The sequence below is a fragment of the Talpa europaea genome, assembly GCF_964194135.1.
Source record: "Talpa europaea genome assembly, chromosome: 11".
NCBI lineage: Eukaryota > Metazoa > Chordata > Mammalia > Eulipotyphla > Talpidae > Talpa > Talpa europaea.
Genome location: NC_140078.1, coordinates 59,284,778 through 59,301,622, shown reverse-complemented (window position 1 = coordinate 59,301,622; position 16,845 = coordinate 59,284,778). Strand labels below are relative to the sequence as shown.

The window sequence follows — 16,845 nt, the reverse complement described above, 5'->3', positions numbered from 1 at the left end:
GCTAAGGAGGTTTAAACATGGATCCCAACCTTTGCTTTTATTTTTTTGTTTAAATATTATTTTTATATTCCCCATACAATTACAACCCCCTTATTGTGACCCCGATCCCTCCTTTCCCCGGCCCCCAACCTTTGCTTTTAAATCAACATCCCAAAAGAACTGTCCAAAAATCTCTACTAGTTACAACACTGGATATGTACCATGGCCACAATTCCCTTGAATAGTAGCAATAATAATTAACAGTAGTCAGATAACACATACGCTGACCAGATATAATACCAGGAGAGTCAACAAATACTGATAAAACACTGCTTTTACAAAAGTTTCCTTGGCCTTGGAAAATGGAAGTCATTTTTAGAAAGACTGTAAGTGAACAAGAAGAATAGAGAAATATTTTTCACACCAAACAAATCTGAAACTATGGTCTCATGGGGAAGACATTTCACCTCCACTATAGATCCCCATAGGTTTAAAATTCTAATCGGAAACCAAATTTTGCCTTACGTAGGTAGTCATATATATATATGGATCATGCAAGTGAATTATTTCAAAGAGTAGCAGCCAAAGATAAAAACCTCTCCCCCAAATTGAACATTTCTCTTTTAAGGTTACCATCTGTTCCCTTTTCCATGGCTACAAAAATGATGAAGCAATAAAAAGTTTGATGTCAGCCACACAAAAGCATCTAGCTTCCTCTGCTGAAATAAAAAGAGAAGAAAAAAACAGAGGATGAAAATTTTAAGAAAATAATGTGTTCTGTGTGGACTCTGATCTTTATGATTAGTTTCAGAAGCACCTTACAAAGAGGGTGAAACAGCCCAGAATTCTAACCCCCACATGTGCCTAAAGGTTTTGATAACAGCTTTGTTCTGATACAACTCACACACCATAAAATTCACCATTTTAAACTGCACATTTCACTAACTTTTAGTATAGTCACAGAGTTGTGAAACCATCACCACTATCTAATTTTAGAAGATATTCATCACCTCCCAAAGATGCGCCTCATGTATTAACAGCAACATCCCACATTCCCTCCCCTCAGGCCCTGACAACCATTAATCTATTTTCTGTCTCTATGGTTTCTCAGTCTTACATTTTCCTGGAAGTTTCATCTAAATGGACTCCTACAATATGTAGTCTTTTGAAATGGCTTCTTCACACAGCATGGTATTTTCAAGGATAATCTGTGGTGCATCATGTGGCAATCTTTCATTCTTTTTTATTTTGTTATATTATTTCATTGTATAGATATAATACATTCTGTTTATTCATTCATCAGTTGGTTAACTTTTGGATTGCTTACATTTTTTTTTACCTTAGTGAATAATGCTGCTCTGAGTATTTATGTATGAGTGTTTTGCAAAGACATATGTTTTCAGTTCTCTTGGGTATAAACCTTGGAATGGAATTGCTGGGTCATAACATTAACATTAACTTGTTGAACAACTGTCCAACTGTTTTTCCAAAATATCTGAACCATTTACATTCTCATCATTGATGAAAGAGTGCTCCTTTTTCTCCACATCCTTGCTATATTTGTTATCATCTTTTTGATTGCTGCCATCCTGGAAGGGATGAAGTGATACCTTGTTGTGATTCTGATTTATACTTCCTTAATGGCTAGTAATGTTGAGCATCTTTTTATCAATATATGCTTAATATAGGTCTTCTTTAGATAACTGTATCTAAATCTCTCTTCAATTCTTAATTGTCAAGTGTGTTTCTATTGTTGAATCATAAGCATTATTTATGCAATTTCTGGACTCAAGTCCTTTAAATCAGATATATGATTTGCAAGAAACTTCTCTCTTCAGTGGATTTTCTTCATATTGTTGATGATCTTCATGAAAGCACAAGAGTTTTTAATTTTGATGGAGAACAATTTATAGTTTCCTGTTATTGCTTGTGTTCTAATCATATGTGAGAAACTATAGTCTGATAAAGATCAAAAGTATTTACTCCTATATTTTCATTTAAGAGTTTTATGGTTTTAGATCTTATATTTGGGTCTATAGATATTTTGAGAAAGTTTTTGTATATGGCATGAGTTAGGAGTCAACTCATTCTGACTATCTAATTACCAGTGGTAACCAGTAGTACCCAGTACCATTTGCTGAAATGTAATACTCTTTCCCCATTGAATTGTCTCAGATCCCTTGTGAAAAATCAACTGATCATAAATGTAAGAATCACAAGTACTGAAATTGTGACATTTGAGTCCTCCAACTTTTTGTAAAATTGTTTTGACTGAGCCCCTGATTTTTGTATCATAAAATATGAAGTTTAGGATTGGCTTGTCAATTTCTGCAAAAAAAATCCAGCTGGGATGTTGGTAGCAATTGCGTTGAGTCTGTAGACCAATTTGAAGGATGTTGTTATCTTAACAATATCATGTCTTGCAATCCATTAACAAAATGTGTCTCTCCATTTATTTCAGTTCATTTAAAATTATTTCCAAGACATTTTGTAATTTTCAGTTATGTCTTTTTTTTTTGTTTTAGTTTATGCCTAAGTATTCAATTCTTTCTGATGCCATTGCAAATGGAATTGTTTGCTTAATTTCATTTTCAGAATGTCAGTGTAGAGAAACACAGATGATTTGTTCATGTTATCTTGCTGAACTCATGTGTTAGTTCTAATGGTGTATGTGTGCACACATGCGTTCTTAAAGATTTCCTATAAAAAATTATGTCATTTACAAACGGAGAGTTTTTTGCCTTCCTTTCCAATCTGATGCCTTGTGTTTTCTTTTTTATCTTGCCTTATTTCCCTGGCAAGGACCTCCAGTACCATGATGAATAGAAATGACAAGTGTGGATACCCTTATCTCAGTCTTGATCTTAAGGGAAAACATCTACTCTTTCACCATGAGGTATTATTTAGCTGTGGGTTTTTTAATAAAAATGTCCTTTATCAAAATGAGGGGTTTCCTTCTTTGCTAGTTTATTGAGGTTTTTTTTTTTTAGGTCAAAAAAGGGATTTGGATATTGTCAAATGTGTTTTTTTCCTGCACTATTGAGATAATCAGTTGGGTTTTCTCCTTATCCTATTAATGTCTTGTGCTGGAATTTTGACACCAATATGTACTGGAAGAAACAAAATCAGCTTAATCCAGCGATGTTATACTTGTCAGATTCTCCCACTTCCTGCTTTTCATCAAATTGAAAATATACACAGAATGAATGTGCATTCAGATCTGGTTTGCATCTCCAAACTCAAAGATGTTCATCCAAACCTTGACTGCGGCTAATAAAAATAGTCAGAATTCATTTTAACAGTAACTCTTTAGTTAATCAGCTACTGTACAGAAGTCAGGGGTGTTGGGAAGCAGTCAGGGTTTTTTTTTCTTTCAGAATTTTTTTATGCCTATTTATGACTTAAGGGGAAAAATGTTTCAATGTGCTTAAGCAAATTAAGGAAGCTCTTTGATGACTAGTGGCTTTTACTAGAAAGCCATGCTTTTAAAACAAAATGCAGAGGAATTTTTATTCAGTCTCCAGAATATTCATCAAAGAAACTCACTTACTTAGCAATGCAAGGAGGAACATAATATTTAATGCTGAATGGACATGATCTAGATCTAATGAACTGAAGCTCCAAGCAAAGGAAATAGACAAGAGAGAAGCAAATTACAGAATTACAGAGCCAGATCCAGAAAGAGTGTCAATGGATAGAAGGAAGAACAAAATAGAGAAAGGAAATATGGCTAGGACCCAATTTAGTCATTTGACAAATGACTTACTGTGTGCCAGCCACTGTTCTAGGCTCTTGGCATACCTACTCAAGACAAAGGACTCTTTCCTTATGGAACCTATGTTATCGAAGAAGAAACATACAATAAACAAGAAACATAAGAATTCGATCATGCAGTGCATTAAAGGTGCTGAGATCTCCAGAAAGTCAGGGAAGTAAAGCAAGATAAGGGGGCCCAGGTTTGAGTGGGGCAAACCTGGGCAGTACGTACAGCATTTGACTTCCTTAGAGCTTAAGAACTCAAGTTCAGATTTGCATCCAGTCATAAAGGAACTTCACCCCATTTTCCAGAGAAGAAAACAAAGGCTCAGAGAGGTTAAGCAACACCTTCAAAGCAGGCAAGCAGAACAGATTCAAAGTCACATCTATCTAATCCAAACAACTGTCTCTAAAAGACACACCTGTTTTCAACTACAAACTCCCCTTGACCCTGAAAACAAATATTTTCAGAAAAATCAAAACCAAGGAGGAGAAAGGGGAAAGAAATCAAAAGTATTATATTGACGCCAGAGAGCCGTCTGTATTTTCCCTTGCTGCTTGCCTTCCACTCCTTATTTATAATTAACAGGTGCTCCTGCGGCAAGGTATTTTTATTTGCAGGGAATTTTCAACCTTTGAGTTACTCCAACTGCTGGAAATACTAATTTAATAACCTCTGCTTACAAATAGGGACCCCAAGATCCAGATGTTCAGAAAGAATCAGAGGGTTGGGGGTAAAACCAAGAGGACTTCTCTTGGTCCTCATGTCTCTCTCCCCCTCCTGACAAAATAAACCCAGTGACGTACAACAGCTCTCTTCAGTACACTGATTAAAGCCTTTCAAGACTGTGTGGGGAAAAATGTATGATTGGGCTTTTTTTTTAAATAATAGACATTTATGAAAATAGAACCTGCTAGTAAAGCAGGATTTCATTAAAAAAAATAAAAACCCAACCACAAAAAGGATGCAATGGTTTCATGCTGTCAGAGCTGACATTCTACCTGCACATAATTGGGTTTGTGAATGACAGGTCTCCAAGGAGTAAGGCATGATTCAGAGCCGAGATGCTGCATCCCCCTGATTCCTCCCCTCTACCCAGCAACAAGCCCTGTGCCCCCACCTCGAAGTTGCAGCTATTCATTCATTCACTATCATGTTCTGAAGCCACAACTGCTCTGCCATGGAATACACAATAGCGGCAGGGGTGGCTCTCTGGCTAACTATCTCTAAGTACTCTGGTCATCTGCGGCAGTGACCAGACCCTGTGGAGAGGGACTTAACAATTTTTGCCGATTAACTTACATACCACAATGTGAAAGAATGCATTACAGATCGGGTGTGTGGTGGTGAGAGTCTCATCTTTGAGATGCTGACAGGTTATTTACAATACTGAACCCTGAATCATAATGTCTTGCTTTGTGTGAGAAGTGATAGGATGAAGGTAAAAAGGGATCTTCTTGAAAACATGATTCTGACAAGTTCAAGTCATACATTGCAGAATTCTAGAACTGGATGGGATTATACACATCATTAAGTCTGCTTCTTTTTTATTTTCCTTTCCTTCTCTCTTAACTGCCTTTTTTTAATGAGGAAAATAATTTTTGCAAACATGAGGAAACTCAATATACAAAACAGAGCCTCACAAACTGATATGATAGGACGCCCTGAGCCCAGCATCTCTCAAGCTCAACCTTCTCCCCAAACGCCAGGCATTTTCATGAGCCAAAGATTCCAAGGGTTCCAAAGACACAAGTTTGGAAACCACACATTCCTGAACTCCTTAAGTTCATTTCTAGTATTTATCAACATATGATGTAGGTGCTCAGCTCAATAATTTGAGGTGATGGAAAGATGAAAAAAAAGAGGTGTCAATGACTTAAGAGACAAATAATCATGAAATTCATGATACAGTAGTGATTCTAGTCATGGGGACTTACATATAAATGTATGTGTATACATGTGTATGTGTACATACACATAGAATATATACACATGTAATATATGTACATATGTGTACATATGATATATACACATATATATGACATGGAGATGCCTGGAAAGAAGTCTGATTTGATAGGTCTGAGGCAGGTCCAGGGGCACATGCCCTCCAGTGTCCACGTGCTACTGAGGGTCCTAGGAGGAACCCCTTCTGTGGTAAGCCTCTTACTGAAAAGGGAGCACCTTGGTCTGATTGGGGTTTGAAAACTACCAACCTACCGGATGGTCTTAGCAATTCTGGGCAATGTATGTATTTTCCAACTACTCCAGGGGATCTATGCCAAGGCTTTCTGATGTGTGTTGTACAGTGAAGCCCACCTATCATGAGCTGGTACCCAGAGGGGCAACTGTGTGGTAAGGCACAGGTGAGAGCAGGACTGTCAATCACCCTCATGGTTTCACATCACCAGTCCCTCGATCTGTCTTCCTGCCTTTCACCTCCACTGTCCGTGGACTTCCTGTCCCAAATCTATGGCCAGAACAGGTTCAGTTCACTTTTACCCACAAGGTCAAAGGGAAGACAGTTTACAGAGTGGCCTAGCCCCAAAACAAACTCAGCAACTGGTGAGGAATGTACAGTGTTGTGCTCAAAATGGCAATGTCTTAAGCAGCCGGATCAGATGAGGGGAAATACACTTCTGTAAAGACAAAAGGCCAAAGTAACCTAAAGTCCTCCATTGTTTTTGCTAGGTACCAGATGTGTGCTAGGTATTTAAATTCTTCCATGACTTCAGTTTATGAAAGTCAGAAGAATAACTCCTTTTATTCCTAGTAAGGGGGGAAGGGGAAATCTTTGTCTCCTTATATGAAAGTTATTGCTACCTTACCATTTTTTATTTTTATTTATTTTTTTAAAGATTTATTTATGCAGACAAGAAATGGGGTACAGGCCAGAGATGTGGGCAGTCAGAGGATTCACCAGAGACAGAGTGGGGAACAGAACAGGCAGACTGACTGAAGTACACTGCTGAGGGGAGCAGCGGGTGAGTCAGGAGAGGTCTGCTGTGCCATGTGGGTAGCTCCTTGGCCAGCCGGTGATCGAACTCAGCTGCAGTGGCTGTGGAAAGCTTCACAGGCTGCGTCTTAACCCCTTGTGCCACCAGAGAGGTCTACCTTACCGGTTTTTTTTTTTTTTTAAGGCAATACACAATTAATGTAGGAAAAAGTCAGGACTTACAGATAAGCAAGAAGAAGAAAAATATTTAGGAACACTCATGATCCCAGAGATAATCATTGTTAAACAGAAACAGCTGCTGGTCCTTTTCCTCCTTCTATTAAGAAATTGGAGACCAGATTTTAGTCTATGAGTTCCCCATCAGCAAGTATCAAGAGACAAGACTCTGGTCTGGAATGATAAGACATGAGCCAGAGCCACCCACACGTGTACATACAACACTCAGCAAACAGATGTGCAGCATCCAACTCAGATAAGTGGGTTTGTTCTGATCAGGTGCCCTGCAGCAGGCTCAGAGAATTTATTGACATAGCATGGGACATGCTGGCAATGTGGGGATTGCATATATATACTTAAGGGTCTCACAGAGTTAAGTTACATCCCTCAGATAAAGCACATCCAAAAATCAGATTTCAACAGCTATTTCTTTTTTTTTTGTTTGTTTGTTTTTTTGTTTTTTTTTTATTTTTGACAAAAACTTTGTTTTTTTTTTTTACATGTTTCTTTTTTTTTTTTTAAATTTTATTGTTATATTCCCCATACAATTGCAGCCCCCCATTCTGACCCCAATCCCTCCCCTCCCGCCCCCCCCCCCAAAAGTGTCTCTGGTTCATAGTTTTTTGTTGATTTTGATTTTCACTTTCTTATAGTTATTCATTTTCCTGGTCCCTTATTTAAGTTTTCTAGATTCCTGCTATGAGTGAGACCATCCGGTATTTTTCTTTTTCTTTTTGGCTTATTTCGCTGAGCATGATCCCTTCCAGCGCCATCCATGTTGCAGCAAATTGCATGTGTTTATCTTTTTTGAATGCTGAGTAATATTCCATGGTATATATGTACCACATCTTCTTGATCCAGTCATCTATTTTTTCAACAGCTATTTCAATGCAAGTGGGGAGAGGTGGGACATGCATAATTTAAAACCAGGAAGTCTTGGCTCTGAATTGCATCTTTGTCCATCAGTCACATACTCTCAATGTTGCCACATGTAACATTACTTCAAACCACCTAGAGGATCCGCCCTGGGCAGGAACCTGGCTTTCTCAGTCTACTCTTGCCCAATTTGCTCGAGTTTCCACTGTGAGCACCAAGTTTTCACATGCATGTGAAACACCAGCCTAAAACAAGGCAAATCTTATTCTGAATTTCCTGCCCTTTGAGAATAAGATCCCCAGATTTTCAGAGGCAAACATAAGTGTTTAGGGTGAAAAACAGACTTTATTGAGCTGTTGGCTGCTCAGAAGTTAGTGAACTGAGAGACAATGGGTATTGATAGCAGAAAAGGCAATTATCTTGCTCTGTTTAAGTGAGCCAGTCATCACCGGAAGTGGGGTCTGCCTGCCCTAAGATATGGCTGAACTGTCAAAACTGAGCTATCGCAAAGCACAGGAACTGTTCCCTCCCAAACCACTCAAGTGTCACGACTATATGTCTCGGCTGCAGCTCTCACCTCCACACCCTTCACAAATATAAATGAAGGGCCAGAAAGTCAGAAAAGCAGGTGGGCATAACATTTGGCTGATGTGAAACGAGGATTTTCCAGGAGGCAAAAGTCTGCCCCCAAAGGATCAAGTGCTCCACGCAAGGCCTGCTCTCCCGGGCGCTGACTTCTACCTCTCATTGCAGCTTGTGCTTCTGTACTGGAGCATGGCAGTCGTGGGAGCGCAGTTATATTTCTACCATTAATATAATTTCTTGCACTTATGGAGGACTTGCAATATTTATATTATTTTTAGGTAGTTTATCTCATTTACTCATTCTCAGCATTCCTGCAAAAATGATATCTTTTTTACCTTTCACAGACATAAAAATTTAGGCTATGAACGCATAAGCTACTTATGCAGAGTAGAACCTGTGTTGTCTGATTCCAAAACCAGTAATTTTTCTATTACTTTGTTTTAAATAGAATGGCCAAATCTTCCTACCTTCTTCTGTGCATCTTTCCATCCCTCCATCCATCTGACCATCCACTACCACCACTACCTATCATGTCAGTTTGTTCATTCACCTATCCATCCCTCTATCTACCCATCTCGGTCCATGCATTCAACTAAGAACCAACCATACAATAGTAACTGAGCATCTGTTGTGTGCTAGGTGCTATACTGAGATACTGGGCATATAGTAGTAATTTAGACAGATAATATCTCTAGCCTCTTGGAGGTTAGAGTCAAGCTAGAAAGAGAGGTAACAGTCAGGCAGGCAGGAAGATAAACTTGCCATTTATAGATTATGCCAAGTGTCCTGCTGGAAACAAATAGGAAGAGAACAAGGAGAAAAACTGAAGATGGGTCAGAATGGGCCTCCCCCATAAAGTGGGGATTTGTGACTAAAAGAAGCTATGAGAAAAAAACTAAGGAGAGAGTTTTCCAGGTAGAGAAGAAGCAAGCACCAAAACCTCAGATGCAGGTGAGGGTGGCCTCCCTCTGCCATTAGTCTGAGGGGGTGGTGTGTGACCTCACCCTCCCCATCACAGTCTGCATGGAAGATTGAGACCAAACTAGCCAAACCACTGTCTGTCCTGGTGCCCAAACACGGATGTGAAATTCAGGAGATGGTGCCATTTTAGTGGGTATAGGAACGTTTTCCCTTATCTTTAATTCCTTTCTCTTGGGAATTCCTGCATCCCTTGATACCCACATGTCAGCATATCCTGTTATTTGCAGGATTATTGGTTTCTTAACTTCCCCCTCCCCCAGGAAATATCTTGTTTTTTCCCCTTTATTTTTGGCAAACATTCAGTTTGAATGAAGGACCCAGGCATGAACCTTGACACTTGCCATGTCTGGAAGCAAGATTCTATCTCTGTGAGAAAGGAAAATTGGTTTCCTAATAAACACAGAAGCTAAAGGGCGGAGACTGTGACAGGGCCAGCTGGGTAGAGGCTGGCGTATGCCCAGAGCCAAAGCCCTATGGCCTGGCCTCGCCCCCTGCCCTGCACTTGGGTTCCAGGGCCTGGCCATCTGTACCCAGAGGAGCTTCTCCCTCCCTGGTGCTGCCAATACTGGCCTAGGATAATTCTCAGGAGCTGTTTGTTTTCCTCCTAATCTATCAATTTATATTTTGATAAAGAATTATACACAGTGCCCTACATTAGGTCCATTTATTTAAAACATTTTGCACAGTAGAAACACATTTCCTTAAAAAAAGAAAGAAAGAAAACAAGCCTCCTGGATGACTTTTCATATTGTGAATATCTCTTTTCCATACTTTGATTTAAGGTTCTGATATCTCAGTATGTGGGGGACAATGTCTCAGATTGGGTTTCCCCAGAATCACATCTTTGGGAGATATCTGAGCATAAAGAAATGTGGAGGTGATCCCAAAAACTCCTGTCAGGGAGCTGGAGAGGGAAGCAGGGAAAGGAAGGATGCCAGCGCTGATGAGGTGATGATCAGGCTGCAGCTCTGGGCACTATGACTTGTTTCAGGATCCATGGGAGAAGGCTCGGAACACTTTGCAAGGAGTTTTGCTAGAGAGTTTTTAGAGGTAGGGGTACTCATGGGGGGAGCCAGTTCCCCACAGTGACTGGGTGAGGTCCACTCTTGGAGCCTTTGGCCTACCTCACATGCCTGACAAGCAGGCCCAAGCAAAACTCACAGTGTCCACTGCAGCAGGAACCGTGGGTCACCGAACCCTGGAACGGGGATGCTGACACAGTAGTAGGGGATGCAAAGCACTTGATACAGGCAGCTTCATTTATTAAACAATGATTCACTGAACATTTACTATGCACTGTACATTCTGGTAGGTGTTGGAGGGATTAACATGAAACAGCAAGGAGTCTCTGTCTAATCGAGACACAGAGAGAGAGAGAGCCACAAAGAGCAAACCAAGAAGCAGACATGTGGTACAGTTTATGAGACTGTCCTTGTTCTAAGACAGATGCTGAAATATATACAGGTAAAGGGTGAGGCATGAGATTTATTCTCACGTGGGTCAGCAAAAATAATATGTGCACCTGTGTCCGTGTATGTGTGTGTGTGTGTGTGTGTGTGTGTGTTGAGAGGCAGAGAGGAAGCAGAGAGAAGGAGAAGGACGAGCAGGAGGCAAGAAAGCATCAAAATATTAACAGAGAAATCTAGAAAGGCATATGGAATTTACCATACTATTCTTGTAACATGTATATAACATCATAGTTTTTTAAGATCTTAAAACAAATGACAAACTTTGTTGTTAGGTAGCCTGTTCATAGAAAACCCAGGGTGCCAGGTACTGTGCTAGAAAGCGTTCTGGGGACCTCAGAGGGCCCCCTTGAGGAAGCTGGACCTGAAGTCTGATGAGCAAGGAGTTGCTAGGCAAAAAGAAAGGCGTGCATGCTCCTCACTGGTGAATACAGGCACAGAGGCAGGGAGAACATGGTGTCATCCAGATATTAACAGGAGTCCGAGATGGTGACAAGATGGCAGTTGGGGATATAAACACACATAAAGTGAAGGCATTTTCACGTAGAAGTGTTCACAGGCCAGTGAGGAATCTGCCTACCAAACACACAGCCAGCTAATTCAGCATCAAGATGAGTAGACAGAATGAGCCCTCCAAGGAAAGGAGCTTAGCCACTGATAGTGTCTCCATGGCAACACTGCTACCCGCATCACTGCATCCCTGAGTGGCTGAGGGTATCTACAGAAGCTCTGATTTCTTCAGCTGCCTTTCATACCTATTACCCCACTAAGAATAAACCAAAATATATAGAACAGTTACTCCCGAATAAATTCTCCACATCACTTTGGCCACATGTTAACTGTGATTTTGCAGCACGTCCATTTGCTTCACTGGACATTTAGCAGAACAAGTTCCAAGAGTTCTTCCTTTCCAAATGAGTCCTTCGGGGGAACAGTTCCTGAGGAAATGACTGTGGACTGAATTCTAACACTCCTCACCTCTAAACTTCAAGGCAAGGACTGGAAGATGCACAAAATACCTCTTTGTTTGTCTTTCTCTTGCATACCATCTGCTGAAGTACTTGTTTGTCTCTTCCTCTTTTGTGCAGGAATTTGGCTAAAGTCCTGTAGATAAGATCTGAGGCATTAAATATTCCCTAAGTACTTAATAGCGGTATATAGTGCAGTGGATTAAGATCTTAGATTTTGGAGGCTCAGTGACTTGGGCTCAAATGCTAACTCTGCCACCGCACTGAGTGGCTGTGAGGATTAAGTAAAACACACAGCATGTGAAACCTGATTATGTGCCAATCCGACAGGCTCTATGCTATGGGGGGGAGTGGAAGAAGAATAAGAAGACAAATATACAAATAAAAGTTGTCATGGTCCCTGCTCTCTGTAAGTCAATTTGCTCCCTATTAATATTTTCCAGAATGGAGATAGATCAGTGGGAAACAGATGGGTGGTCAACAAGTGCTTTCTGAAAGTGTTTCTCAAACACCCAGTAAACTTGAAGGTATGCTGGACTGAGCAAAATAATTTGGTTACTATCCTTACCAAAGGATTACTTATTCTTTATGATGCTTTTAATATTTCAAGGTAACACAAAAGACCTTTTCTTACCAAGATATAATATGGTAGACAAGTCAGTAGATGAATGACTCCCAGGACTCATCAAGGACTCACCACATACTTTCAATTCTAGTAACTCTTTGAACTACCAAAACTTTCTACATTAGTGCGATGAGCAAGGGGTATTATTGCCATCTTACAGATGAAGAAAGTGAAACCTGAGAACTATTCTGGTTGCCACCACTGTTAGAATGGCAAGAATTACAAAAGTGCATTGTTTTCCGAAGAGCTGGGGAAAGTGGTGTTCTTTTGGTTCCATTCCTAGGGTATGATTTCCCCAACTTCTTTTTAAGAGAACATTTTCTGAGTGCATCCAGGTCCTGAGTTAAGCACTTTCCATTGCATTTATTGAATCTTCAAAGAAGTGTATAACATGGAAAGTATTATTACTATCCTCATTTTACAGATGGGATCACCAAGACTCAAAGAGTTTCTAGAACTTACCTAAACTCCCACAGCTAGAAGATGATGAAAACGGAAAAGCAAATCTGGACCCACCAGACTCTAGAGACCTTCACCAAACACCTGAATGCCTCTGAGCCCCCTATAGACTGACTGCACCGCCCCCTTAATCCATGTAAAACAAGTTGTGCTTTGCTCCCTGTTCATCTAGAGGCCCCCGAATCACTGGCAAGTCATAGGAAATTCTTAAGTGGCTGCTTATTAATAATATTTTCAGTTTATATTAGGCCGCCTTTCATCCAGGGGAACTGAGCCAGCTCAAAACACAGAGAACCACTGAAATCCAGCCATTTCTAGGGTGGATACAGGCCAGCTGGCAACGGCATCCCTCAGGGGCTTGGCTTGTGGGGATTCTGGCAATGGTCACACCCTTCAAAACTTGACAGGGGCCCTTTAATATCTGCACTGAAGGGCTCGAGGCAAAAACTTCCCAGAAATCCTTGTTCCTCACTGAATGAGGCCAAAGGCTCAAGACAACCCCAGTGGACTTAGGAAACAAGAGCATCAAGAAATTGGGTGTTTACCAAATACTGAGACTGGAGGGAAAGCTCCTCAATTCAGATTAAATTAGACACAACAGGGAAAGACGTTATTTGTAGGAGAGACCAGGCCTCAGTCAAGTCCAAGGGAAAAGAAAAGCAAAACAAAACAAAACAAAACAAAACAAAACACATTTCTCAGGGTTTCCCATAGGGGGAATGGCCAAAGAAAGATGAGATGCTGAGTCCCTTCTCCTAACTGAATCTATGGAATGATTTTTGTGGTTTTGTTCTGAGCAGCAACTAGTTTCCTCATTCTACAACATGAGAGGATGGAGAGAAGGAGACAGAAAAAAAGGAACATTTCCCAGTTTCACGTTTTATTGGAAAGAATTCTTTGATGAATTGAATTCACATGGTTTTTACAGAAGTCAGATTTTGAAAATATTTATTAGTGTGTTGTTTTCTTATTTGACAAAGGGACAGTTGAGAGAGATATACACCCCCCCAGAGGCACCCCATGGCCTGTCGGATGCAGCGATGCCCATGAGAACTTTATAGTTGATGCCATGAACAGTCCAGACTGTGCGCTTCCTTGGTGCCAGGAATGAGTCTTAGGCATTTATTCATTGCCTTCTCTCACCATTTCTACCTTTCTCGCCTATTCCCACGCACCATTACCTCGTGTCTGGGCCATGGCTACATTCTAGCCCTTCATTCCCTGCTTCTATCTCTGCCTTTCTAGTATCCATTCTCTACCAGCTGTTTGTTTTTAAAACAGTGATGCCAACACTCAACTCTCCTGCTTAAAACGCCCATTGGTTTTCCACTGCAATTAGAATGAATAAATCGCTTACCCCAGTCTACAGAGCCTATATAATTTGGTCCCATGCTCTTCCTCTAACTTCATTTTGTCCCACTCTCCATGTTGCCTACCTTGCTTCAATCACATTAACTTGTTACTTGTCCTTTGAAATTGCCAAGGCCATGTTTCTCTCTTAGGATCATTGCAGTGGGTGGTCCTCTGGAATATCCTGCCTTGGCTCTCTCTGTGTTGGCCTACTCATCATTATTGATGTCACTACTCAAAGGTCCTCCACCATGAGATTTTTCAAAAATAACTCACCTCCCTGAACATTCATGCTCCATTCTATTATCATTGAAATTATTTCCTGAATATGTGCCACTATCAGAGACTATTTTAGTTGTTGATGTTTCTATTCTATGTTGTCCCACAGCAATGTAACTGCATTAGGTCAAGGATCTTATATTGCATCTAGAACAATAAGCATTTGCTAGGCAGCTCTTTAAAATGTTGAATCCTTAATGCTTAGACCAGAATCTAGGAGGACATTTCTCAACCAGCAGGTTATGAACCCTTCATTGGCATGTAAATAAGATGTAATCAAGGTGTAGATACTTTTTTTTATATTTTGCAATCACTGAAAATATATAGTGTTACAATGATGCCAAACAATGTAGAGTATGAGTCAACTACCTGATCAACAGTATATCATCAAAACCACATCAAAGAAAGGCTGTCTTCTTCCTCATTAAATGAAAGTATGCAAAAGAGGATGGTTAGGGTGGAGGAGAATACATTTACTGTTGAGAATGACCAAGAACTGCACCAGAGCTATAGTGGAATTTAGTTCTGTTAAGTGCATTGCCAAATGTCTGATATTTGAAAGGAATGTCTTGACTATAATAAGAATGAAAACCCCTGATCTAACCCAAAATACGTGTCCAAAAAGTTGTCAAATTGTTAAGTGAATAATAAAATTTAAAAAAAAAATTGAGACAGAAAAAACAAGTGCTCCATAGGCCTTGGCATCTGAGACATTAGGCCTCAATTTAGTCATCTATAAAGTGGAAGAGAACCAGGTAATTCCAGCCAGCTCCACAGAGCTCACCATTAGTCATGGAGAAAACTGTATTTTCACAGACCGCAAGGTTAAGTTTTTCCCATCCCATATTAACCCTTGGAGATTTTCCTGTAGCAGTTTACAACAATCTACCATCCAATCTAGGGGTTTTTAACCTTTAGGGTAAATTTATGCCTTTGTGAATCTGATCAAAGCTAGGAACCTCTGCCCTAAAAAATGAACATATATACATTCATGGAAAATTTTGTATTTAATTTCAAAAAGTCTGTCATTCTTTGTGGATTCTTTGGTACTCAAAGATCCCAAGCGAAAAATGCCAGGTTTGCAGAATGGGTTTTGTGTAAAAGGGCTTGTTAATACTATTCTCTAGAGGGCTGAAGACAGTGTCTTGTGTCTTGAAGATCTTCTCTTTCTCACTCCGCAACATTCTTTTAAATACTGGAAAACGGCACATGATATTCTAGTTCCACTTAGGATGCTGAATCTTAGCCATTCAATGGTAAAGGATTTAAAAAACTTTAAGCATGGCAAGGGCACATCACACTGGTGTTTAGGCAGTTGGTGCATGAGCCAAATTGACAAAGTGGAGGGAAGGCAGGTTCAAACTTGTCGATCAGTCAAGCCCTGTGATTAGGATGTGTTCTACCTAGTCATCTTTCAGAAGTCATTCAAGCAAGAACCTAAGCTCCTATTGTTGAGAGAGAAACCTGTGGATTTTTTTGGCTTTGCATTTACACCCTAATTCCTAATGAGGCAAGTGTTTCAAAGTGGCCCAACCTGCACAGGAAGCAAGGGAGGGAAGATCATTGTTCCAATCTGTGGCAAGTTTCTAGCTGGAACAGGCTTTCCAGTGACTTCTGAGATGAACTCGAACACAAGTGGGAGACTTAGGCAGTAATGTAAATGATGTAAAAGATGCAAATGATGTCCTGAATCTTGACAGGAAAGTCTCAGGGGAGGGCAACGCTACTGCTAAGCCAAGAGCAGCCACTCTATTTGCACTGGCCACCTTACCCATGAATGGCTAGACTGCCCAGAGGATGCTTACAGAAAACAGTGCATTGTAAAGGAGGTATTCCTTTGGGAGCAAAAGAGCAGGGAAGCTGGAAAAAGACCCTACATGACTGGTAATGAAAAGTGACAGAAGCTTTAAGAATGGTCACCATATTAATAAGAACAACAGGATGTATATCCTAGAGAAAGAAAAAAAATGTATTAAAATCTTAATTAACAGAAAATTCAACTAACTCAAACATTCAATAAGCCTGCAGGTCATCCACTGTTAGGAGGAAAAATAAAATGCAGAGCGAGTGGAAAACAGAATTTCTTTTTGGCATGCCTAAGCAATTAGTAGGTGTTCAATACATATTTGCTAAATTGAAAAGAGAACCAGCTTCCAGTGAGCTGCCAAGGGTAGACATGGCATGGAGGTTCAATTTCTTAGACCAGCAATAACTGATGGGCACAGGCTATATTGAGAGGATTCTCAAGTTGTAGTGAGACTTAATAGAGTGCGGGGATCACTGCTGTGAAATCTGTAATGGATGAGGGAGCCTGGGACCTGGTGGTGTAGGTGCCAGGTATCTGCCATACT

General features: G+C 40.3%; 1 protein-coding gene across 2 annotated transcripts in view; it reads right to left on the bottom strand.

Annotated features, from left to right (window-relative positions):
* Positions 1 to 16,845, bottom strand: part of PRICKLE2 (prickle planar cell polarity protein 2) — a gene marked incomplete at both ends in the record, with an annotated part of 337,562 nt that overhangs the window by 93,145 nt on the left and 227,572 nt on the right. The window lies entirely within an intron of this gene.